At 41.2% G+C, this 26,944-nt stretch overlaps 1 protein-coding gene across 2 annotated transcripts in view; it reads left to right on the top strand.

Moving 5' to 3' along the window:
• MIDEAS (mitotic deacetylase associated SANT domain protein) overlaps positions 1-26,944 on the top strand; it is a 108,462-nt gene that overhangs the window by 909 nt on the left and 80,609 nt on the right. The window lies entirely within an intron of this gene.

Below are 26,944 nucleotides of genomic sequence, written 5' to 3' on the forward strand. Positions count from 1 at the left end.
CGCGCCACAAATGAAACAAACACTGGAGCCACACGGGTGGCGATGAGTTGTTGTGATCTTCGGCATGGAAGGGGATCTTCGGGCCTTTATTCGCTGAACAAAGCTTTCCTGCGAGTGACCTCCGTGTTGCTGCCGTTAATGGAGGTGGGGGTGGGAGAGCGGGAAGCTTAGGTAGCGAAGCGGCCCTTCCAGATATGGGACGCAGCTGCAAGCGCCAACCAGAAACAGCCCTTCCTGCTTTGCAGCGTAGTACGAAAATGTCCTCCCCCCACCCTTCTCCCAGGGCGAGGATCAGGCGTCATCCTTGGAATACGGGCAGGTTTTCCCCGGGTCTCGCCGCGGACGGAGAGCGAGAAGCCCTCTGGGGGCTCAGGCTTGCAACATACCGGTAGTATCGGATAAATTTGAGACTGTCCTGTTCCGTGTTTTATTCGTACTAGAGAGGAGGGGATTATTTGGCAGGGAGCTCTCCCAACACCCACTGACATGTGGCAGTGCCTTACATAATACTGGCAAGCCTTCTGGTAAGGCTGATGAAGGCTTATTTTGGAGAGATTGCAACCTTTGCAGGGTGTACGGAGCAGAGCGCTTGTACTGAAATGTTGCAGTGAGTCCTTGCCCTTCTTCCTTCTTTGTAAAATCTGTAACTGGTTTAAAGAAAACCTGCCGTTTGACATGCAAAACAAAATGTGGTAAAGATGGGCATTTTCCCCACATGCACCTTATGTAGCATGAATAATATTATGGAAGCCTCTTTTCTTTGGGCAACTCGGCATGTCGTTCTCTTAATCTCAACCCCAAACTTTACTTAAAGGAGTTTAAAGTCACTCTTAGTTTTTAGAGTGATGCTTTCACTTTTAAAGAGGCAACAAGTAGCGTTGGTTGCATCATGAGTATAATCTCACATGCTTCACTAGACATCTTGTCAGGGTCATAGGTGACATCTAAGGTGGTCATTTACATAAGTATGGATATTTGACATTTGCTAAGAGGGGAAGACAACAAAGCCGGGCAAACCTCCCATCTGTGTCCTTAATGCATCCTGTGCGCTGTCAGTATGGACAGCACCATTTGCTGGCATCATATCGGTGACAGGACAAGGACAGATTTATTATGTGAAACAGTATTACAAGCAAAACCCACACTGTACATACTTGAAGCTTTAATTAGTTCCATGTGGCAGCTGCCTCACTGTGCCAAGCTTTTAATATAAGGAACTGCTCAATATGCAGAGAAGCCTGCTTTTATCATGCTACTACTAAACCACAAGACAGAGTATTTGTAATAGTAGATAATATCCTTGGCTTCTGTTTAGTCCAGCATATTTCACTAGGCAAGGCAAGGGTTGTATTTGCACAAACTGCTAGTCCACATTTAACTGAAAAATCTTTTTTCTTCCTAACATTATTCCAGTGCCATGGTAGGGTCCGCTTGTCGGCAAAACCATCTCCATTTGGCTCAACCCAGGGTGTCTAATTAACTGAACAATATGTTAACCATATTGACTGGGTTTATATGACATACTGAGCTACCAATTGGCCAGCTGCATTTTTAACATAGTACTTCTGTTAGCCAATTAACATTGGCCTGTGCAATGGATCTATTAAATTATTGAAATGTTCCAACCCAACAACTTTGCAACCCCCTGAAATCATAAATGAATTTTCTGTAACCCAAATGAAAAAAAAATCCATTGGGCTTCAGTTCAGACAAGAAAGAAGCATAACACTTCTAAGAATTAAATATTAATCTATATCAAAAGACTTCTCAGGCTTTGCAGTGTCATTAGTGGCCACTGGGGCTTATGCAGGCAAAGTAAGGAGCAAAGAGGAACCAGTTTGAAATAATGCCCCATTCTGCCTGGGGAAAGCTGATCATTTTTTTTAAAGGAAGAGACACACACACAATGCAGTTGCTAATAACCACACTGGGAAGTCTCAACCCACAGTTTGAGAGCTTCTGTCCTAGCCCAATTTTCTGCTTCTTTAATAGAAAGAAATAAGCAAAGGTTTTAAGGACGGGGGTTAAAAGCAGTCTCCCATCATTCTCAGCCTGGCACATGCATAATTCATTTTAATGGCTCTTTCTAGCCACCTCATATAAGATTGTGAGGTTGCCTAAACATAAGCCTTTTTAAAAATAAAATACAGGCGGTACTCTACTTACAACAGTTCCTTTAGTGACATATAAAGTCACAATGGCATTGAAAAAAAGTGACTTATGACCGTTTTTCACACTTACAACTGTCGCAGCATCCCCATGATCATGTGATCGAATTTCAGACTCATGGCAACTGACCCATATTTATGACAGTTGCAGTGTCCCAGGGTCATGTGATTTCCCTTTATGCGACTTCCTCCCAAACAGAGTCAATGGGAAATGCAGAGTCACTTAACAACCGTGCTACGTACCTAACAACTGTACTGATTCACTTAACATCTGTGACAAAAAAGGTCATAAAATGGGGCACTTAACAAATGTTTCACTTAGCAACAGAAATTTTAGGCTCAATTGTGGTCGTAAGTCGAGGACTATTTGTTTGTTACAGCCACATTTCTGTGCTCAGCCTTTGCACTGAACTCTAAAATATGAGATTTTCTTTGCTGGTTAAAGTATCAATTACTGTATAACAGAGAGTTCCTATACTATGTCTTAAGAAGCAAATAACAGCTACAGTTCTTGTATGCTTCGTATATTTGTGAATTTATATGCATTCTGCATGTTTTCAGTATTTTATCTGATTTGCATGAAGACTTTTTAAAAAAAGAATAGGAGTTTTTGACTCATTAGTAAACTGAACCAACAAATGTTTGGCTATTTATGTGTTTACTTTAGATTTCCAGTTGAAAATAAATAAAACTTAACTGTCATCGAATTAAAGGAAAATTGGAAGTAATATAGCTTTATATACACATATGTGATATCAACCTTATGAACAACTTCGAGTGCCTTTTAGTGCAATAATTATATACACAAGGTTTGATTGTAACAGATACAAACCAAAGGATTCTAGGGTAAAATGTTGTTTTGACTTTAACTCTAGCAATAATTTACTCAATACAATATTGCATTCTTACAAAGTATAAGAGTGCAAAAATCAGATTTTTGGTAGTAACTTTTGGGAGTATTTTGCCCTTAGATCCTGTCTTATAAAAGAACAAATGCATCACGGCCAAAAGAAAATAATATATTCTGAAATGCATTTTAGAGTTTAGTAATCTGTAACAGAAAACTTCAGCCACACCTTTTTGCAGAATGTGTGTTTTGGGTCATTGGCAGGACTTTCTTTTTTGCAAGGCATTGATCAAGAAAAATTCTGGCATGTTGCTCTGAGGCAGAGCACAGGCAATGGGTGTGGTTTTTCCTCACCATTTGCTCCTATCAGCTTGTTCTAAGTTACAAACAGATGGGCTGCCTTGCCTTTGGGAAAGAAAACATTTCAATGCATTATAGAAAATCAGATGGTTTGCATGAAAGAAGAGGTACTTGAGTTCAAAGGATGCCTTGACCCTCAGGATAAGGTTTAGTGGCCATGTTTCCCTTTGCCAGGTTATCCAAAGTTTTTAAAAATATATATTGATTTTTTATATCAAAAATTATGAGTTGCAAACAAAAGAGCTAAACTGCACTTCATTTAAACTATAACAAAATGTAAATAAACTGAAAGCATAAAAAGGGAGAGAAAATTACGTTTCTATGATTTCCCAAAAAGTAATACACTACAGTGTTCCATTTTTGAATAATACTGTAAATTAAACCTAAACCCAAATTTTGATTTCTTTCCCAGTAAGATCTATTATGTTGTGCTGGAAAGGTTTGGTGTAGTGGTTAAGGCAGCATGCTAGAAAGCAGGAGACTGTGAGTTCGAGTCCTGCTTTAACCATAAAAGCCAGCAGCCGGGTGGCTGGACCAGTCATTCTTCAGACCAACCCGCCTTACAGGGTTGTTGTTATAGGGAAAATATGAAGGTGTGGTGGATATGTTCGTTGCCATGAGTTGTTTGTAAAAACAATAAAGGTGGGATAATAGATAGATAGATTCTTATTATAGTTAGAATCAAGTCCTTATCAGAATTTTAAAGGTATTACATAATAACACTCAAATTGAGCTCACAAAGAAATATATTCAGTGTTATCTTCAGGTTACTTTCTTCCATTCCGTGCACAGCCAGTTATATCCCGATTAGTCATCCAATGGCATGTTTACAGTCCTCCCAGCTATTTCAAAACGGGCTGGGAGGCCTGCACTTCGCTTCCTACTCTTGAGAGGATTTACCTACCTATCTAGCTATCTTTGAGAAAAAGAGAAAAAAAAAGCGCACAAACTGGTTGGCACTTCCAGAATTGGAAGGCATTGCCATTTCTTAGCCACTTTTGCCACTTTTCACTCCTTTTGTGGCTCCAAAGTGGGCACAGAGACAGAATGACTAGAAACTTTCAGTTTTTCTTTCTAGATTTTTGTCAATATAGCAGAGGAGTCAAATAAGCTCCTACCCAATTCAGCTGTTTGGCGAATGATTGACTTCTGCTAAAGGAGGGTCAAAGTAACCTTCTTATGGTTTCTTGACAGATTTTGCATATTCACAAAATGGCTGCCCTAAGGGGCATTGGAGAGTTGCCATTTTTTTAGATGGCACACTGGCATGGCTGCTATCCCCAACCTCTCAGAAAACTATTCCATACAGCTTTGACTTCCTTTCCTAGTTATGTGGGCATCCTTGTAAATGAGCCATTCAGTTACAATTTCTCAACATATTTATTTTCTAAAGATACCTAAAGTATTCTAAGCAGCTGAAAGCATTATGGTAAATAAAGATAATACTCAAAGGTAACACAAGTTGTGAATTCTTTCAACTTTAGAAAACAGCATTTGGCAAAAGGAACTCGGTAGGGGGCATCGTTGAAAATGGCCTGTTTTGCTTAGAGATGTCAGTAGGATATCAAAAGATTTTATTTTTCTACTTATTTATTTTTGCCCTTAGACCAAAGAAAAACACCTTTCCTTGGACATTAATAGTTGTAGGCTAGCTAAGTGATTGTATCCAGCAAGACAAGTTTGGTCCCATGAGCTGCTGAACTGAAAGTGCTTTATAGGTATAAAAATACAACTTTATATGTCATCGTATGTCCCAAGGCAAGAAAGAACCTCATCAGAAATGGTTTCTGTTGGAAAAGAATAGTTAATCAAGGGAAGTTTTGGGTCAGGACATTATTTCCATTCAGTCTGTAAATTATGAAGTGATAGGTTTTGTTGTTCAGAGGAAGTTTTGGGATTGCTGTGCTGTACATTGATGCCTGTGTGTGAACAACGTCACCAAGCAGGTGTGGTTGTAACTGAGGGCAAAGATCCAACTGTCTAGTAACATGGGTACATAGTGACCCAATTACACTTGCCGATAAAGGGCAACTGTGTTGTGATGTCGTTTAAAATATCAATTCTAAGGTAAGAAGAGGCTGTGCTTCCTGAGAATGCTAAGGAAGATAAATCTATCTCAGCATCTACTTCGGTCCTATTATCGCAGCACCATTGAGAGAGTCCTGACATACGGCATTCTTGCATGGTATGGGAACAGCTCTGCAGCAGACAAAAAAGCTCTACAGAAAATTATTAAAACTGCCCAGAACATCATCGGATTCCAGCTACCAGTCCTGGATGACATCTTCACATCTCGCTGTTTGAGGAAGTTGCATAACATCCTCAAAGACTCTTCCCATCCTGCTCACAATCTTTTTAGACTGTTCCCTTTTGGCAGAAGATACAGAACAATTCAAACTAGGACCACACATCTTCTGAATAGTTTTTATCCCAGAGCTGTAATTGCACTTAACAATGAACTAAAGGGTCACTATCAGTGAGCTATTGGACAGCACTACTTGGTCTGTTATGTGGATGTTTGGGTGGTTCAGGGGTTGAGTTTTTTGGGTGGGTGGATGGGTGGGTGGGTGTTTTGGGGATTGTTATGGGTATTGCGACTGGTCTCTAGGTGTTACGTGAATTTAGTTGTATGTGTAAATGTACAATGACAAATAAAGTACGTACACGTACGTACGTACACACACACACACACGCACACACACACAATATTTAGCCCTATGCTGAAATGCAGAGTTGGAGTTCTAAAAAATGACAAAGGTGAACTTATACAGGTTTTATTTGCTTTATGCTAAGTTTAGGTTTAAGCCTGGCATAAAACAAATTTGCATGAATTGAGATGAATGGAAAAAAGGGTATGGCATCAAATTTTTATAGCCCAAATTCATATGACAAATGTTCTTATACATTTTCAGAGCTTTATTTTTAAGCAATCCATTACTCGAACAGATATTCTCCCTTGTCTTATGTTCAATGTATTGTGAAAGTCTTTCTTGCATTTTGTCTGCAGCTGGATTTCTAATGTATGTCATTACCATGGCAGATAAAGAGGTAGAAGGCATCACATGTATTTTATGTTACATTTAGCATAGTAAATTCACTCAGTTTTAAAGCTTGTTCTAGGGCTGAGGAACCTTCACCAGCTTCAGCAGACCATATTATGTCCAACTTTGTTTCTAGTGTTAGAGAATCCTTTTCATTTGAGGTAAGGAGATTGCATAAGTTAAGGATGGCCGCTTTGATGCCATAGTAACAGTAATAGCTATTGTAGGTACGGAAGTATGTGGGAGACAGGATGCATAACTAGAACAACTGTACAGTATGATGCTAACTGTGTGAGTGAAGCAGAAAGGGATTTTGTTGGAAAATATTTAATCAGTTTTGATGGGAAGAAGTCCAGACCTTTGGTGTAAATAATGTTTCCAGACCTTTGGTGTAAATTGAATATGCTGTCTTGGCACAACAGTGATTTCTTTCTCCTGTATGAAGCAAAGGCTTGGATCTGAATTTGGAATCTAAAATATAGGGATCGGCACTAAAATCATCCTTCTGTCTGCTGTACTAAGGGAATCAGAAGGTTACTATAGCTTCAGAATTTTGGAGATTATTGGACACATCACTCCAAATGTCAGAAGAAATAGACTATGAATTCTGTTAGTTTGCATCTTAATCTTGGAATTTTTTTGCATAATAGAGATAATAGAACTGTTAGAATGAATGGAGGCGTTTTGTAATCAGCTTTGTCACAATCACACATACAGAAAAACATTTTTTACATTTAAGGATGTAACATTACCAGGTGTGACTATATAAATTTAGATCTTAGATTTCATTACAGTTTCTTACACTTCACCCACTGCTGTTATATGGCCATATGTCTTGTTTGGGGATCAGTACTACTGTGTTGCATTACAGAATAATACATTTTAAAATTAAAGTAATAAAATAAGCATCAGTAATTATGCGTATGGCAAGCTTATTGTTGGTTACAGAATTTGGCTTTAAATAAATTGAAGACAACAACATGGATACCAGTAGATCACAATTGGACCTGTTCACTGTCAACATACTTTGCCTTTCTTGAAACATTCCTTTAAAGATCCCATGGTTTAGTAGTTTATAAGAATATGTTTGGAAAATATGAGGCACAATTATTTTCTTTCCAATTAACATTGGAAGAGTAAGATTCTACATTTAGGCAACAAAAATGAAATGCACAGGTACAGTATAGGTGGTACTTTGCTCAACAGTAGAAACTGTGAGAGGGATCTTGGAGTCCTAGTGTGCAACCATTTAAATATGAGCCAGCAGTGTGCAGCAGCTGCCAAAAAAGCCAACACAGTTCTAGGCTGCATCAACAGAGGGATAGAATCAGGATCACGTGAAGTGTTAATACCACTTTATAATGCCTTGGTAAGGCCACACTTGGAATACTGCATTCAGTTTTGGTCGCCACAATGTAGAAAAGATGTGGAGACTCTAGAAAGAGTGCAGAGAAGAGCAACAAAGAGGATTAGTGGACTGGAGACTAAAACCTATGAAGAACAGTTGCAGGAAGTGGGTATGTCTAATTTAATGAAAAGAAGGACTAGGGGAGACATGATATCAGTGTTCCAATATCTCAGGGGTTGCCACAAAGAAGAGGGAGTCAAACTATTTTCCAAGGCACCTGAGGGTAGAACAAGAAGCAATGGGTGGAAACTAATCAAGGAGAGAAGCAACTTAGAACTGAGGAGAAATTTCCTGACAGTTAGAACAATTAATCAGTGGAACAGCTTGCCTCCAGAAGTTGTGAATGCCCCAACACTGGAAGTCTTTAAGAAGATGTTGGATAGCCATTTGTCTGAAACGCTATAGGGTTTCCTGCCTAGGCAGGGGGTTGGACTAGAAGACCTCCAAGGTCCCTTCCAACTCTGCTATTGTATTATTGTATTGTATTGTAAACATGCTGCTAGAAAGAAGAAAGGTGCGGTAGAATTTAGATATGATAAAACCAGCATATCGTTTAACTTATTTTGGTGGCAGGACAAGGTGCCAGACACAGAAGTCCTCTCCAGAGCAGGCCTGCCATAGGGTTCACACCCTGTTGATGAAAGCCCAGACACGCTGGAATGCCATGTTGCAGGATGCCAGACCATCGCATCCCCAAACAGCTCCTCTATGGTGAGTTGTCTCAAAGAAAGCAATCACACAGGGGACAAAGGAAGCAATACAAAGACACGTTCTCCTTCAAGTCCTTGGAAATTGATGCCATCTCTTGGGAAACCCTGGCACAAGGTCGATCAACATGGTGCACACTGATCCACCAAGGCTGCCAGACATCTGAGGACAGAAGAACAACCATAACACAAAAGAAGGAAGGAAGCCAGAGCTGCAAATGCTACACATTTAATGCCCGTATAGGCCTTACCAGCCAACTGCGGACACATCGTGGACAGCCCCACAACCTGTTAGATGTCAAGGTCCTCTTCGAATACGATGGACAAACATCAGCATCATTTTTAATGTTTAGCATTTTAGGCTGAACGTAATGGCATAGAAACCATGAATGTAATGGCATAGAAGGCACCAGTAGTTTACTATTATCCTTTTAGGATAATTAAAAGGATGTAACATTTGAAGTATTTATTCTTGTCTCCAAGATAGAAACCACCAGTTGGGTGGGAGAAAAAATACAAGTATCAAGGCCTGGTAGTTGTTTCTTAATTGAAAAGCAGCCTTGGTAGATGTGCGAGTAGACCTTTTGTATAATGGAACAAAAGTGGGAGTTGAGATCATGCGGATTTTACTGCACTAATTGTTGCCAATTATAAGGGGAGCTGCTAATCTATGTTTCAAGACCATTGAGCCAGCATTATCCAAAGACATTTCCATGGTCATATGGGCAGCATGGCATCACGGAGCGCTGTTACCTTCCCACCAAAGTGGTACCTATTTATCTACTTGCAATTTGTATGTTTTTGAACTGGTTGGCTGGCAGGAGCTGGGGCAAGGATGGCAGCTCACCCCATAATGTGGAGTTTAGGTCTCGAACCTGGGCTGCTGGCTTTCCAGCTGACAAGCCCAGAATCTTAAACGCTCAGCCAACAGTGGACATTTATGCATATGTAATTTAAAACATCTTGCATCTTTCCATGTCATGGAATCAATAATCTGGCATTATACCCAGTAATGAAGTCAGACTTTATAGCACCACAGCATGGACTGATGGATAAGATGCTAAAAATGTGAAAAGAGCCATGGTGATGCAGTGGTTAGAATGCAGTATTGCAGGCTAATTCTGCTGACTGCTGATTGACAACAGTTCAGTAGTTCGATTCTCACAGGCTCAAGGTTGTCTCAGCTGTCCAAGGTTGGTAAAATGAGGATCCAAATTTTTTTTGGGGGGGTAATATGCTGACTCTGTACACCATTTAGACAAGGCTGTAAAGCACTGTGAAGCAGTATATAAGCCTAAGTGGTATTGGTATTGTTAAAATGAAAAGAAAGCAGATAATACGGTTATGTAAGCCATCTCTGAAGGATGCAGTGTATATATTTAAAGATTGCTTTTTTGAAATGTGATGTGCCTCATCAGTATTTTTCTGGATCATTTCTGCATTGTTTGTCCTGGATTCCCATGTAATTTTAAAAACCAACATGCAATTTACCCACTGTTTGACTCAAGCTATGTAACAGATTGTTTAGCATTTACAGTGCAACAATGTGTAAGTGAAGTTCAGGGATTAAGCAGTAGAAGAACAGCTAGATTGATCAATTGTTTTGATTCCTGAATTTTAAATTAAGAAATTAAATGCCTTTTGCTACATCAATTTCTCAAACACAGTATCTCTATCCTCATTTCTGTTGGAGATGTGGTTCAGTAGCATTGACACGTAAGAATCTCATGAGCTGTTGACCACAGAGGGACAGCAGGGCAACAGGGGATATATAAAGAATTTGGGATTTTACTTTATATCCCATCTTCATCTATCATTCTGATAATCTAAGAGATTGTTAAGTGGAATTCAATTCTGCCTTTCTTCCCAGTCAGTTTCATGGTCCAACTTAAGTAGTGAGGACAAGTACTGAGTGTTTGGCAACCAGGGTGCAGCAACTGTGTGTCTGTCTGTCTGTCTGTCTGCAGGTCTTTCTGAGGAGCTGAAGTCAAGCACAAGCTGGGTCTGAGGTTATCTGTAATAACGTCCATGGAAAGGCTCTTCCAGTGAAATTTGGGTGCTGGTAGAAGTTGCAGGAGGCTGGCAGTTTACTCATAACATCTTTAACTTGGTGACAGACAGCATGGCTAGTTACAATGTACCAGCACATCTCAACCTTAATTTGTGGCCATCAGAAATCTCACTTGATCAGATCCAAGCTAAAATGTCCAGCCATGTGCAGCACCTCTTTTTGCAACTCCTCCAGGGGCACATTAAAGTAGCTATGATGACATAAAACTGCATTGTGCACTTCAAATGGAAATGTTTTAGACATCTGGGTTGGATTGGAGTTTACCTGGGCAAACTACCCTGCCATTGTGGTTGGCCCCAAGATGGCTGCAAAGTTTTCAGATCACTACCCTGCCCTGCTGTGTGGTGGGTGTATTAGTTAGAGAGGCTCTATGTAGAGGAGGGGCCTTACAGCATCACATTGGATAAGCAGAGAACACTTCAGCTCCTGACTGGCATATCTCCAAGCTTGCTGATTGAGTTGGGAAAACACACAGACAAAACACATTTTCTTTGACATCAGCCATAGACAAGTTGGAAGGATCAGAATTCTCCTTCTAACCATTCAAGAGGGGGGGGATACTGTTGAAGTCTAAAAGAATCATCTTTGAATTGACAAAGCAAAAATTTCAGAAGCAGGGAAAAGTCGAGAAACCTGGGATGTTGAAAGTGAGAAAGCAGTTGGGTGAATGCTGGATGAGAAATAGCCATCTACTGTGCTTTTAGCAGATATAGATTAAGTCCAAGATGTTTGGGGGATGTTTTAGACAGACATTAAGAAAAATGATTGACAGTATGCAAAGTGCATGTTTCAGTTAATTAAGCAGGCAAGTTTTTCTGAAGGAGGGGGGAATCTAAATTAAAAAAGATATAGCAATTCAGAATGAAAGGGAAAAAAAGATGCTTACAAAGTAAAAACTGTTTTCATTTTAAATTCATTGCCTGGAATAGATAGAAGTTATTAGGCTGAGGTAACATACAATAAGAATGGAAGAAGAAATGAATACTAATTTCATAATAAAACATCTGCATGACTGTAATCTGCATAACTCAAGGGAGAATGTCATCGGTTTACTTACAAAGCTTGGGAAAAAAAGAAAGAAAATGCTTTATTTGCAGTGGCTGGGGTCATAGCAAACCAGTTTACTCTAGGAAAGGGAGAACAAGAAATACCTGTTAGACTATATTCCAAGGTAAAGACTCACCTCACCCCAATGGGGGAAAAAGGCCAAAAAGGAGAGAGGACAATGATATAACAATATACATGGGCCGGCAGATAACATCTGTTTTCATTCTACTGGCATTTCTAACTTCATATTTAAAAATAGGGCTAATTAGATTGTATGAACATCAATTTACTATTTACTTGGTCAATGAACAAATGATCACCTTGGCTAGGAGAGGTGCTTTAAAATTTTGTTGTATATGAAGCAAAAGGAGAGGCGCTCAATTTATCAACTAAAATGTCTTACTTGTCGAACTGTTATGTACCATATTTTTAGAGTATGACGCACCTTTTTTTCCTCAAAAAAGAGGCTGAAAATCTGGGTGTGTCTCATACATCAAATACAGCATTTTTGCCTCCTGAAGCCCTGCCCCTTCACCAAAATGGCCGTGCATACCCTTATGAAGGCTTTCAGAGAATTCCTGGGGGCTGAGGAGGGCAGAAACAAGCAAAAAATGGGCCGCTTTTTGCCCCCCCCCCAGCCCCCAGCAGCACTCTATAAGCCTCCATAAGGCTATGCATGCAATTTCTTTTGACAAAAGAAATTTGTCAGGAGCACTCTGCAAGCCCCCCAAAGGCTATTCATGCCTTTTATTTGAAAAAAACGGGCCCACTTTCACGGAAAACGAACCGTTTTTGGGAGGTTTGCAGAGTGCAAAAACTTGTTTTTTCCCTTTTGGGAAGCTCTTTAACTGATGAGAATTACATTGATCAAGTGCTGTGCCAGCAGAAACAAAGTCTTAAGGTTTATCAGCGATTTCCTTCTCCAGCACATGGATAAATACACCTGGAAACATCTACCTACCTACTGTATTTCTCTCTCTCTCTATCCCTCTACCTACCTACCTACCTCCCTCCCTCCCTACCTCCCTACCTTCTCTCTCTCTTTCCCTACCTATCTAGTTTATTTCTCTCTTTCTATTTCTCTCTCTCTCTATCCCTCTCCCTACCTACCTGCACACTCTCTCCCAACCTACCTACCTACTGTATTTCTCTCCCTCTACCTACCAACCTAGCTACTCTCTCTCCCTACCTATCTGCTGTATTTTTCTCTCTCTCTTTCTATTTCTCTCTATCCCTCTACCTACCTACATGCACACTCTTTCTCCCTATCTACCTACTGTATTTCTCTCTCTCTCTCTATCCCTTTATCTACCTACCTACCTAACTACTCTCTCTCTCTCTCTCTCTCTACCTACCTATCTACTGTATTTCTCTTTCCTTCTCTCCCCCTCTATCCCTCTATCTACCTCCCATGAGAGGTCCTCCTTCAGGGACTAAGTGACCGGCAACGGTCCCCTCTCATTGGGGGCCGTCTACAGTTGTATGTCAACCAATGGGAGGAGACAACGACGGATGCTTGGGTGCTGAACACGGTCCGTTATGGGCTAACCTTAGAGTTTCTTTTGATACCTTCACGAGGGTCCCTCCATTGTCCCCTTCCCAAATCGCCCCACAAACGTCAGATGATGCAGGCAGAGATCAGGCATTTGCTAGACATAGCAGCCATAGAGCAGGACAGGAAGGAAGAGGGTTTTACTCAATCCTCTTCCTGGTTCCCAAGGCATGGGGGGGGGGGCAATATTGGACCTCAAAAAGCTCAACATCTATGTAGCGTACAAGCACTTCAAGATGCAATTGCTACAGACCATCTTGGGTTGCATCAGGCAGGGCGATCTCATGACATCAATCAACCTGAAGGAGGTATACCTGCACGTCCCCATTCACCCAGCGCACCGCCAGTTCTTGAGGTTCCAGTATGCAGACCATCATTACCAGTACAAGGCCCTTCCCTTTGGCCTCTCATCAGTACCAAGGACATTCACAAAGCTCCTGGCCGCGGTCGCAGCGCATCTCCGGTCTCGTCCTGTTTGTCTCATTTGTTACCTGGACGACATCCTCCTATTGTCATCATCTGTTCCACAGGCACGTCGGGACCTCAGCCTCACCATACGCACCCTTGAGCAGCAAGGCTTCTCCTTGAATCTGGAGAAAAGTCACCTGACTCCGACCTCCAGAATTCAGCAACTGGGCACAGTGATCAACTCCATCATTTGCAAGGTTTTCCTCACACAACAGCGAGCGGACAGCATAACCTCCCTTGGGCGACGCATCAAGACGTCCAGGTCAGTTTCCATCGTGACCCTATCCCAGTTGCTAGGGAAATTAGTCTCGTGCATAGGGGTAGTTCCCTGGGCTCGAATGCACGCATGACAGCTCCAGTGGTTCTTACTCCCGGTTCAGCGGCACAAGGCCAGCAACTCCAAGAGGATGGTCAATGTTCCTCCAAGAGTCATCCGATCGCTCAGATGGTGGCAGTCGCTGGCTCTGCCTCAAGGTCTTCTTTTCAAGGATCCAGAGCACCTGGTTGTGACAACGGATGCCAGCCTGTACGACTGGGGCGCCCACTTTCAGACTCAGGTGACGCAGGGCAGATGGTCGCCAGCAGAGCTCGCCCACAATATAAATTGGCTGGAGCTCAGAGCGGCCAGGCTGGCACTTCGACATTTCCGCCAGTAGTTAGCTGGCGCACATGTCCTAATAATGACGGACAACATTGCCACCAAGGCATACATAAACCATCAGGGCGGCACTCGATCGAAGACCATGATGCTGGAGGCAGAGGCTATCAGGCGTTGGGCTGAACACTACCTGGGGTCATTGAGGGCGGATCACATCTCGGGGGAGGAGAACACAACGGCAGACTGGCTGAGCAGAACGACGATCAGCAACTTGGAATGGCGACTCCATCTTTCTTTCACCAACTGTCTTGAGAGATTCAGTCTTCCGATGATAGACCTGTTCGCCAGTCCATTGAACACACAACTCCCTTGGTTCCTCTCGCGCTACCAGTGCCCCAGAGTGGAGGGGACGGACGCCCTGCGATGTCGCTGGCCTCCAGGTCTCCTTTATGCTTTCCCCCCTCTCAAACTCATTCTTCAGGTGATCAAGAAGATCCTGTGAGAGGGGGGCGAGGTGCTGCTGGTCGCGCCCCATTGGCCGAGAAGATCCTGGTTCGCCGACCTCGTCAAGCTGTCGGTGACCAAGTGCTGGCGCATTCCTCAGGAGCAGATCTCCCTCCGCCAGGGGGTCACCCAACACCCGGATCCTCAATGGCTCCAGTTGGCCGTCTGGCACTTGAGGGGGAACTCCTGAGGTGTGACAGTTTCTCAGACAAGGTCATCCACACCATTCAGGCGTCCAGACGTCCCTCCATGGTGCGCATCTATGACGCTACTTGGGCTGCCTTTTCAGCCTGGTGTCTACCGCGTCAAATTGTCGCCAGGACAGCAACTATACCACAAATCCTTGAATTCCTTCTCGACGGATTGGACAAAGATCTGACTCCTAACACCCTTCGGAGGCAGACTGCCACCTTGGCAACCATCTTATCCAGAGATGACTCTACACTGCTTAGCAGACACCCCATGGTTCGCAGCTTCCTGAAGAGAGCTGCCAACTTACGTCCCCCGACAGTCCACCGATAGCCGACTTGGGACCTGGCAGTTGTTCTGCAGACATTGACTTCTGCTCCATTCGAACCACTTCGTTCTGTCTCTTTATGCCACTTATCATTTAAGACTGCATTTCTCATTGCGATCACTTCGGCTCGCAGAATCTCTGAATTGGCGGCCCTGTTGATCAGGGAGGACCTCTGTGTTGTGCATATGGACAGGGTCATTCTTCGGCTTGACCCCTCCTTCATTCCAAAAGTCAACACCTTGTTCCACCGGTCACAGGAGGTGATTCTCCCTGATTTCTGTCCGCATCCCAGACATCCCAGAGAGCGAGTCTGGCACAAACTTGACGTACGACGAGCAATACGCATATACAAGAAGAAGACAGCCTCCTTTCGCAAGTCCGAATCCTTTATTTCCTTCCAGCCCACCTCAATGGGCAGGAAGGTTTCTTCTTCGACTATTGGGTGTTTGCTGCGTGCCTGCATCAAGCTGGCCTACAAACATCAGGCCCAGCCAGTTTCCCCTCGCATCATTGCTCATTCCATGAGGAGCGCCGCGGCCTCGGCCGCATGGGCAACCCAGGTGCCCATCGAAGAGATATGCAGGGCAGCAACTTGGACCTCGCCATCTCCATTTGTTCGTAACTATAAATTGAACTCCTTTGCAGCAGTGGAGGCCTCTTTTGGAAGGAGGGTCCTGCAGCGAGTCTTAGTGGCTCCGGAACAACGGAATGTTTCTGTTTCCCACCCTGGGACTATATAGCTTGGGTATGTCCCATGCTTGGACACTCCAAGCAGTACCTAGGAGAATGACCATTGGCTTACCTGAATGGTCGTTCTCTAGGCGCCGTGGGAGTGTCCAACCCCGCCCTGGGGTAATCTGGAGCAGCCGAATCACTTCTCCTGAAGAAATAGTTCGCCTTCTTTGACATCCTTCTGGACTTCACCTCCTTGTTTTTCAAACTGACCTCCAAAGGGAGCAGGAGGCGTGGCTACACTAAAGATTTAAACTCAGTCCTTAGGCAGCAAGCTGAAGTAATACATGCTTGGACACTCCCACAGTGCCTAGAGAACGACCATTCAGGTAAGCCAACAGTCATTTCAGATAATTCTAGGATTAAATAGTTTTAACCCAGCCATTTTTAGGTAGTCCTTTCTTAGCGACTCCCAGTTGGGGCTGGCAACTCAGCTACTAAGCAATGCTGACACTAAGGGGGAAATCATGTGATTTTAACTAGGCTTACAACCTTACTTCCCCTTTGGTCAGTAATCACTAAGCAAAAAATGGACATGATACATAATTTTACCTCCACCTTCTGTCATTGTTGCAAGCGAAAATGTGTGCTGGTTGCAAATTACAGAAATTGTGAGCATGTGACTGAGGGATGTTGTCATGGTCATAACTGCATGCTGGTTGCAAAGTCTGCAAACGGCGATCACGTGACTGGGACATTGTTGCAGTTGTAGAAGTGAGGGTTGGTCACAAAGTTACTTTTATAACACTATATTGACTTAAAAGCAGTTGGTAGGCAAGGGCTATCTGTACTTAACCAAAGAAGCTCCCAGTGAAACCCATAAATGGAATGTATACAAGCCATGGCACAGAGGAAAGCCAAGCCCAGGGCATATGAAATTGTTTTATTGTAATGTATATATGTATATGGGCCAAAAGAACAGAGAACCTAGTTGAACTGCATATGTGATGGTTGGATAATTAAAGTATGCATTATTGCCTGTCTTGATGAATAGGAAAAGAAAGTAATCATGAGAAGTCACGTTTTGTTCACCACATTCAGGCTAAAGAGAGACCACAAACTTTGAAGGGCAACCTCATCACGTGTCCAGAAGTTAACTCTATAGCAAAGCCAAAGGAGGATATTGAAACACCACATCTAGAAGCTCTGAGAGGCCCAACATAAGAGTTCTACTACAAAGGCTACCCTGCAATGCCAAGAGGAAGCAAGTGGGGGGGGGGAAACCCACATAAAAGGGGATAAAAAGGATGTTAGTCAGTCAAGAGAAAAAATGGAGAAAGACTGTAGAAGAGAAGGTTAAAGCACTGCATAAGAATGACAAAGTGAGATGCAGATGAGTTTTCAGGATCACGTAGGATGCAGAATAGGGTGTCTAGCCTAATAAAATAAGCCTGATAGACCAAGAAATGTGATGAAGATTGCACTAGTTTTAGCATGAGAAATATTGTGAGAGTACAGCGCAACATAACAGCAAGACATATGTACAAGTAGATTACTTTGATACGAAGACTGATTTGCATGAATAAATAAAAAGGACACCTATAGGCCACTTGAATTTGAGGAAACAGGAAATCTAGTGTGCAAATTTCAAGAGAACATATGACTGAAACAAGCAGCTAGAGAATGATAGCCAAGAAAATAGAAGAGAAAGCAATCAAAGCTTATAGACACCAAATACCTCTGTGGGCAGAGCACAATGTTCAAGAAGAGACTTACCAAACTGAAATATTGCCCACCAGAAGAAATGCTGACAGATGCAATCACTAAGTCTAAGCGCTTCCCCAGAGATCAACACACAAACTTCAAGAGTTGTGGATTGCTGCAAGACTCATAAGAAAGGATGTTATCCGTGTGGATCCAATGGCACTGATTCTCAAGATCCTTGCAACCTACTGAATATAACGGAGCAATAGATACTATAGAGAGTTAAGCATTTACTCTATGCCCCCTGTTTGTTTATGACTCTGCCTGCTTTTTGTTTAAGAGATGGCTAATCTGAGGTCACCTCCTTTTGCCTTTCTTCCCAGACACACATAAATAAAGCAAGTGCTCTTTGACTCTTTGACTCTTTGATTCATTCATTCATTCATTTCAGAAAATGTATACGACCACCCAACTCACTCATGATGGCTCTGAGCGGCATACACAAGTAAAACCCCTAATACAAAACCAATACTCCTGAAGACCACAATCAAACAAATCACTTGAAAGGCTCTGTATCATTCTGGGATCCGTAAGACTGCTCACAAAACCATGTATCTGGGGCCTTTCAAAAGACTATCAAGATAGGGGTCAATCTCCTTGGAGATGATGTTGTACAGCACAGGTGTCAAAGTCGTGGTGTCATGTTGCTGTGATATGATGTTCCACAATGTTTTCCCCCTTTGCGGAGCTGGTGTGGGCGTGGCCCGTGTATGATGCATCTCGCCCATGGGCTGCCAGTTTGGCATCCCTGTTCTACAGGGAAGGAGCCACTATGGACAAGGCCCTTCTATTACCGTAGATGGAATCTCTTAATAGAGGGGACAACTACCCCTCTTGGTAGATTGTATTAAGTATGTGTTAGGTCAGCGATAGCGAACCTTTTTTGGCTCGCGTGCCATAAGTGGAGGAGCGCAGGAGGTTCCCTGAAGCCTTCGGAACGCTTAAAATGACCCTCCGAGCAAACTGGAAGTGACTCTTTTCGCCCTCCCCAGGCTCCTATAAAGCCACTCGAGCCTGGGGAGGGCGAAAAAATGGCTTTTAAAAACGGTGAACTCAGTTGGCGAGCGTGTGCATGCGCTGGCCAGCTGACAGGGCAGCGCCTCGCGTGCCCTGACAAATGGCTCCATATGCCACCTGTGGCACGCGTGCCATAGGTTCGCCATCACTGTGTTAGGCTTTGTCTCTCTTTGTAAAAAATATCATTTCTGTTACTATTATTTAACCCATTTCACTAATCTTAATCTGATTCTTAGTTTTAGGAATACTTTCATATGCACGTGAAACATGTAATGGTTTAACCTCCAACCATTTCTACTGCTTGGCTTCTTACATTTGCAGAATGAAATCGTGTAGATAGCCTAAAGCTTTTTTGTCGATGAATTCTACTTGTGCAACAAGTTGGACTTCTGATACTGTGGCCTCAGATTGTATGAATGTTAGTAACCTAAATCAGGGAGGAAATGAGCTGAACAATTGCTTATAAAGAGGGTGCAGATCTTATACATAATGAATTGTTACCTTTGTTTTGATTATCTTTGCTTTGATAAAATAACACATTTAAATATTAAAGTTCAAAGATAACGACAGAATGATGATAGAATTGATTTTTCTTTCCTAATATTTGTCATCCTCTTTTTGATCCTGTGTTTTATTTTGTTTATATGCAGTACATTCTGCTTCCCTGGCTCTCAAAATGGTTTATATAAATTACTTTAAATATAACTATATAGAGGCTGTTGTTCATCTAAGAAGAAAACTTGCAGACTGGTTTGGAATTCTGGGAGATGAAGAGTTAATGGCAAAGTTGCAATGTGGTGAGGGTTTTATTCATAACCAGGTAATTACTGGGGGCTTTAGCTCAGTATTTTCCTTCAAAGATGCCCCTATGTTACCTAAGGGAAAAAGTATATTGGAAAATAATGGTATAATAGCATTATAATTAATACCAGCAAAAACTGAATTTTCGTATTTAGGAACAAGTGGTTTCAGAAAAGTTGCATATAGCAGAGTCTCCATATTGTAATTAAATAAATCATGGTATATAAAGTTAAAACTCTGCATGATAATTGTGTATTTCCTAAGAGTTTTGCAAGCATATTACCTGTATATTAGGATTCAAACTACACACATACCCTCTTGTTATTTTATACAAGTGCCTTGGTGGCAGCAGTCCCAAATTGGATTTTAAACTCACAAGCAAGCAATTACAAATTACTCCTAAAATATGCAAAAATTACCCCTTGGAGGTAATTACCCCAGTTTAAGAACTATTGGCTTTTATTATCTCTTTCTCTGCTGCCTAATCTTAATTAACAATATTGTTGGAAAAAATCTCTGATAGGCAGGTTGAAAAGGGTTTTTTATACAGATTTTTATGAGCAGCAGCCTTTTAAGATATTGCCCCTGTAAAAAAATGGCAAAAGGACCTAAGCAATATAGAGAAATATATGTAAGGAAGTCCGAGTGTTATTAGAAGAAAAAAAAATCAGCTAAGGCCGTGATGGTGAACCTATGGCACGCATGCCACAGGTGGCACATGGAGCCCTCTGCGGGCACGCGAGCCGTTGCCCCAGTTCAGCTCCACTGCGCATGAACGCATGCCTCCCGCCAGTCAGATGATTTTCAGGTCTCTGCTACGTATGCGTGGGGGGGGCACATGTGGGAGACACACATGCATACACGGGGGGAGCGCAGAGGAGGTACGGTGCGCCCACATGCATTCCATTTTTGGCCCCAGGAAGCTTCAGGAGGCCTGCTAGGCCCAAAACAGGGGGCGTGGGGGTTACACCTGCATGTGCGGAAGTGGGGGTTGCATATGCATACGCAGGACAGGGCACACATGCATTGCATTATGAGTGTGGGCATGCGACGACAAAAAGGTTAGCCATTACTGAGCTAAGGGATTTCAGACTGAAGAAACAGCTGAAACCGAATCCATAACATGGAATTGAAAACTTTGCATGTTAAAATAGTGTATCCACAGCCTCAGAGATTTTTGTGGAAGCCTTTGGATGTAGGATAATATAAGTTTCTTAGTAATGCAACATCTCTTGGGAGTAGAACACTTTGCAGGTAGTCCTCAACTTACAACTGATCATTTAGAGACCATTTGTAATTACAATGGCACTGAAAAAAGTAATTTATGACCATTTTCCAGACTTTTTTCTAGTAATCAGGTGCTCGAAATTCAGATACTTGGTAATTGTCTTATTTGTGATGGTTGAGGAGACTTGAGGGGTTATGTGATCATTTTTTGTAACCTTTTGACAAGCAAAGTCAATGGGGAAGCCAGCTTCACTTAACAAGCCTATTGCTAACAACTGCAATGATTCACTTAACAACTATGGCAAGAAAGGTTGTAAAATGGGGCAGAATTCACTCAACAAATGTCTCATTTAGCACAACCTTTTTTGTGGCAGTTATTAAGGAAATGTGATGGTTGTAAGGTGAACATTGAGATCATTAAGTGAACCCATTATTTTTTTTGCTATGGGGCCTTTTTTTTTGCCAGAAAACATACCATAAGTAAATGCCGGTTTCTGGAGGAAAAAAAACATCATAAATTGTAGTCATGTGACTTCACGAAGCTTCAAATGGTGTAAATGCAGGTCTGCTGCAGTGTCCAAAATGCAGTCACGTGACTATGGTGGGGCCCTAGATGTCAGAACTTCAAATCCAGGTCATAACTCCCCTTTTTAGTGTGTGTTGTAACTTTGAACAACAATCGCTAAATGACTAGTCATGAGGACTACTTGTACCAATGTAGTAGTTGCAACACATTCCAAAAAGTATGTTAAACAATATAAAATTCTTGCATCAGAAGGCTGGATAATATGTATGTCATTAAACTTTGAAAACATCTTTAGAAAGTGTATTTTTTGAAAACCTTGTTGTCACATTAAATATATATATATATTTGTTTTCGCAGATTTTCACGGGTATAGCTATGCAGGTCTTGGCGTATTCGGGTCTTTTCCCGTGTAAGATTGACAGTATCTTGGTGACGTTTCGACGAGGTCACACTTGTCATCTTCAGGCTGGTGCCTTTGGCTTCGTGCTTGTGCGAGCAAAGCGTGATCGGAGCTGCCAAGTATGACCTCAGCGAAACGTCGCCAAGATACTGTCAATCTTACATGGGAAAAGACCCGAATACACCAAGACCTGCAATATATATATAATTTGTTTTCGTAGATTTTCACGGGTATAGGTATGCTGGTTTAGTTGTATTCGGGTCTTTTCCCGTGTAAGGTTGAGATTGTATTTGCAACGTTTCGGCAGGATCTCACCTGCCATCTTCAAGCTGTGGGCTTAAAATGTGATCAGAGCTGCCGTCTTTCTGGTTTTCGTAGATTTTCACGGGTGTAGGTATGCTGGTTTTGTTGTATTCGGGTCTTTTCCCGTGTAAGGTTGAGATTGTCTTTGCAACGTTTCGGCAGGATCTCACCTGCCATCTTCAAGCTGTGGGCTTAAAATGTGATCGGAGCTGCCGTCTTTCTGTCACAAATATTTATATTTATATTTGTGTGTGTGTGTGTGTGTGTGTGTGTTTTGTGTTACAACCCCTGGTATGCCCAAATATGGGAGGAAGCTCACTACTCCCTCCTTCTGTCCTTCGGCTCATCACAGAAAACCATCCAGGCAGAAAACCATATTTTTATTTTTAATGTTGCCTTTTTTGTATTTTTGTTGTATTTGTGCTGATAAATAAATAAAGGGAGACTAGTATAGATCCATTTCGAGCTATTTAGCTCTCATCAGCTAGCCATACCCTTACTGGGATTTGAACCTGGGCTGTATTACATATTAGGTATTTGTATTTGGGCATATTAGGTATTTGTATTTGGGCATACCAGGGGTTGTAACACAAAACACATACTTATTTCCCTGGCTCAGCTGATAAAGGAGGAGAGCCTGTGGCATAGTGGCTAAGACTCCTGCCTAATATGTAATACAGCCCAGGTTCAAATCCCAGTAAGGGTATGGCTAGCTGATGAGAGCTAAATAGCTCGAAATGGATCTATACTAGTCTCCCTTTATTTATTTATCAGCACAAATACAACACACACACACACACACACAATGTATGTATGTATGTATGTATGTATGTATGTATGTATGTATGCATAAATAAATAAATAAATAAATTTAAAAAATTTATTTACATTTTCTTTTAAGAGCTACATTCAAGTAGTGAATAAGGCTTGAGCCAAAGAGAATAGGCCTGGATTTCTCTGTCATTTTTACTGTTTCATCTCCTTCATTTCTTTACACCACAAGGAATCCAGCCTTAGTTTTCCCAGGAATCTTAACTGATCATTTGCAGAGAACGCTTAAATTTAGGCTGAAGGACACACAAAAGTAAGTCAATGACAAAAGGTTGCCTGCTTCTGTTTTAGCAGAGGACTTAAGTACTCTTCTGCAGATTTGAAAATAACAGTTGCAAAACCTTGCAAAATTGCTTCCTGTCTTTGCTCTTCCCCTTCTAGTGACCTCTACAGTCGTAGGATTGCTTTAGAGAATTATTGTTACTTTAATGGAAAGTGTTGAAAAAAAGAGGGGGGGGGGAATAGAATAAAAATGATTTACATTTTTAATTTGTCATTTCTTTAAAAATTAAGTCAACTGTCTTTCGTCTAAAATGAGTTACTCTTACTGCAAGTAGTCCTTGACTTAAAATCACAATTGAGTCCAAAATTTCCATTGTTAAGTGAATTTTGCCCCATTTTACAATGTTTCTTTCCACAGTTGTTAAGTGAATCACCACAGATGTTTAGTTAGTAACATGGCTGTTAAGTGAATCTGGCTTCACCATTGATTTTGCTTGTCAGGTTGCAAAAGGTGATCACATAACTTTGGGACTAATGCTTACCTGGATTTTCTAACTAATCTTTTAAAAATTCCAAAGTGGATTTTGTGTTTAGGATAGTAACTGCTACATTTCACTCTCAAATATTGTTCAATTATAAAACACTCAGATTCCTTTCCTTAAGAGAAGTAATAAAACTTCATGAGGGAGAGTGGTAAAGCCTTACTGTAGTACATTAATTTTTACTTGTTTAAAACCTCCTTATGGCTTCAGTTAATCCTTCTAACTAAGCCTTTCTTGAGGGTTTTGAGTGCATGGGCTACCTTCTCACAACTCCCTGGAGCAATGAAGAATGCATTTCTTTAGGGAATACAGTAAATGCCAAGGATTGGTGATATCATTCAAAAGGTAGATCATACATCTAACCACTCATTACACTACAAGTAGTAAGGGAGGGAGATGAGGCCAAAGCTTTTAGGATAACAATAATATTTGAGTAAGTTCATCAAAAAAGCCTAGATTGCCCTTTGCTGTATAGAATGTGGAATATTAAGGTGCATTTATATGGAACAAATAATATAACAAAATATCCCATACATTTAGAGAAAAAAATGTCAACTCATGCTTTATAAAAAGCTGTTGTTCCTTTTTATTTTTGCACTGAAAAAACTAACCAAGAGTCCTACTTCTTTAAAAAAAATCTGCAGTTCTTGTTTCCGTAAAGTTCCAACTTGATTGCTTTGTAAGAATGAAAGGAAGGAAATATTTTTTTTCTGATGCCAACAGCTGATATTGTAAATTATAATGGATCTGGAAATATACAGATGCTTGTGGTTGCCTGTAAGTAAATAATTCTTAAATGATTGCTATTTTCACTAAACGTAAACCAGTTTTCACACTACTTTTCACATTTTTCTACCGTCAGTGGACAAAGTATTATTTCAGTGGGCTTGGGTTGCCTCATTCATTTCACTTACTAGGATGGTGTTAGCAGTGGCTTTGATCCAACAAAAGCTTGTTTTCAAATACTAATTCTAGTGTCTAAAAGATTTTCCATGTTCATTTCACTCATACTGTGAACATGTAAGTTTTTGTATACTTTAATAGTATGGAAATCTTTTATACAGTTGTTCATATTTCTTGAATTGTGGATTTTTTCATGCCTAAAAACAGCAATACTTGGTTAGGCAGGCTTCAGGAGGATTGCTTACTATCAGTTGCTTTTTTAATGTGCAGTCTTCTGAAGTTTGAATAACTCAGAACTTCTACATAACTACCGTATGTCATAATTAATTTGGGTTAATTAATGATTCTACTCTATCGCTTAATAACTTCTGGAATGATAGTCATATAAGAACAAAAGGAAGACTTTATAAAGATGAACTTTTTTGCTTATTAAGCTTTTAGGTATTTTCTGTACTCTCAATTGATTTCCAAGTGGGCCATTCCATATCAGCTACTTCTAATTCCCTCAAACTGACCTCAACTGTTTGCATGGCAAGGTACCCCTTCTTTTGGCATAGAGGTAGTCCTCGATTTATGATTTTGGTCATTAAGTCTTGCAATCATAACTCAACGGACTATGTCTGTTTTTATGACTATTGTAAAGTGAGTCACTGAGGTTTAAGTGAACCATGTAGCTGTTTAACAAATACATTCTTCCAAATGAGCATTTTTTAAAACAAATTTGCAATCATGACCACAGAACACTGCAACTGGTTGTAAATGCAAGCCAGTTGCCAAGCACCCAAAAAGCAATCATGTGACTGCAGTGAGACAGTTGTAACTTTTGAGGATGGATCGTAAGTAGTTTTTTTGAGGGCTATTGTAATTTTGAATGGTTGTTAAATGACCAGTCATAAATCGAGGACTACCTGTGATCCACAGATCCCTAACCTCTAAGCTTCGCAGAATGCCTTGAGAACCTGGTTTTTCTAACAAGTGTTGGGAGAGTAAGGTTGGAACCCATTAATGTTTGTTGATATGTGAGATATGTATTGGTTTGGGGGATGTCAGGAATTTTTGTGAAGGTTTTAATTTTTGGTAATTTTTAATGTTTGTAAGCCACTCAAAATTATGTTCCATTATTTGCTATAATAGCAAAACTATACAAATATTTTGTTATTGAGAGAATCTGTAGTCACTAGGAATCAAAAACAGTTGATGACACATATCGAATTAGTCCAGGTATTAGCCAATGTACCAGAAACTGATCAATGATTCACTGGTAATAAAAATTATCTAGTGCCCTTCAGATTTGTGGAACTACACTCCTTGTTTTTCAACAGATATGTCCAGTATTAGATAGTGGCTGCCAGGTTGTTTAGTGTTCCCCAATCTGGTGCCTTTCAGATGGGTTGGAATTGCAATTTGGCTTAATGCTTAAGGCACCAGGCTAGAAACTGGGAGTTCTAGTTCTGCCTTGGGCATGAAAACCAGCTGGGTAATTTTGAGCCAGTTATTCTCTCAGCCCAACTCACGTCACAAGATTGTTGTGGGGGAAAATAAAAGGAGCAAGAAGCAATATACAATACAATACAATAGTAGAGTTGGAAGGGACCTTGGAGGTCTTCTAGTCCAACCCCCTGCCTAGGCAGGAAACCCTATACCGTTTCAGACAAATAGCTATACAAATAGCTATCAGACAAATAGCTTCAGACAAATAGCTATCAGACAAATAGCTATACAAATAGCTTCAGACAAATAGCTATAATATGCATGTTTACTGCTTCAGGTTACTTCTAAAATAATAAAGGTGGGATAAAAATCAAGTTCAACCAACCTCACAGAGTTGTTGTGGGGAAAAGAGGTGGAAGGTATTTGGAGTTATTTGTAAAAAAAAATAAAGGTGGGATGTAAATAAATGAAAATATCCAGATTTTTCCATTCAAAATACTATAAATTGTGGTCTCAAGGCATTGGGAGGGTATCTGGCTCAGAGATGATGGTCTCAAAATGGTAAATTCAAATTCAGCGTGGCTCTGATTTCTTCTAAATCGCAGTTTATTGGAGTTGCATAATTTGAATCTCCAATGCTTAATTTATTTGAAAGAGATTTCTTTAGTGCAGGAAGCCATGTGCTTGGCACACATATTTGGTTGTTGTTTTTCCAAGCAGAGGAATGTGAGAAACGCAAATGTAAGATAGTATACGATAGTACTTTCTCCCCATCTTTTGAGCTGCGTTGTTTTTCTAGCCAAAACCAGCACTGTTTTGTTCTGAAAGTTCCACTTGCTGCAGCGCCGATCTTCTGCTTCTTCCCTTACACAGTGTTTGTTCTTTCCTTGCACTGGGCTGCTGCAGCAGCAATCTCGCCGCGACCTGTGCACGATGCAAACAGAAGTTTCAGGGTGGGGGAAGAGAGAGAAAATGCAAGATTGGAGGTACCGGGCCAAAGGTATTAACCACTTAAGA

The sequence above is a fragment of the Natrix helvetica genome, assembly GCF_964273705.1.
Source record: "Natrix helvetica genome assembly, chromosome: 1".
NCBI classification, from domain to species: Eukaryota; Metazoa; Chordata; class Lepidosauria; order Squamata; family Natricidae; genus Natrix; species Natrix helvetica.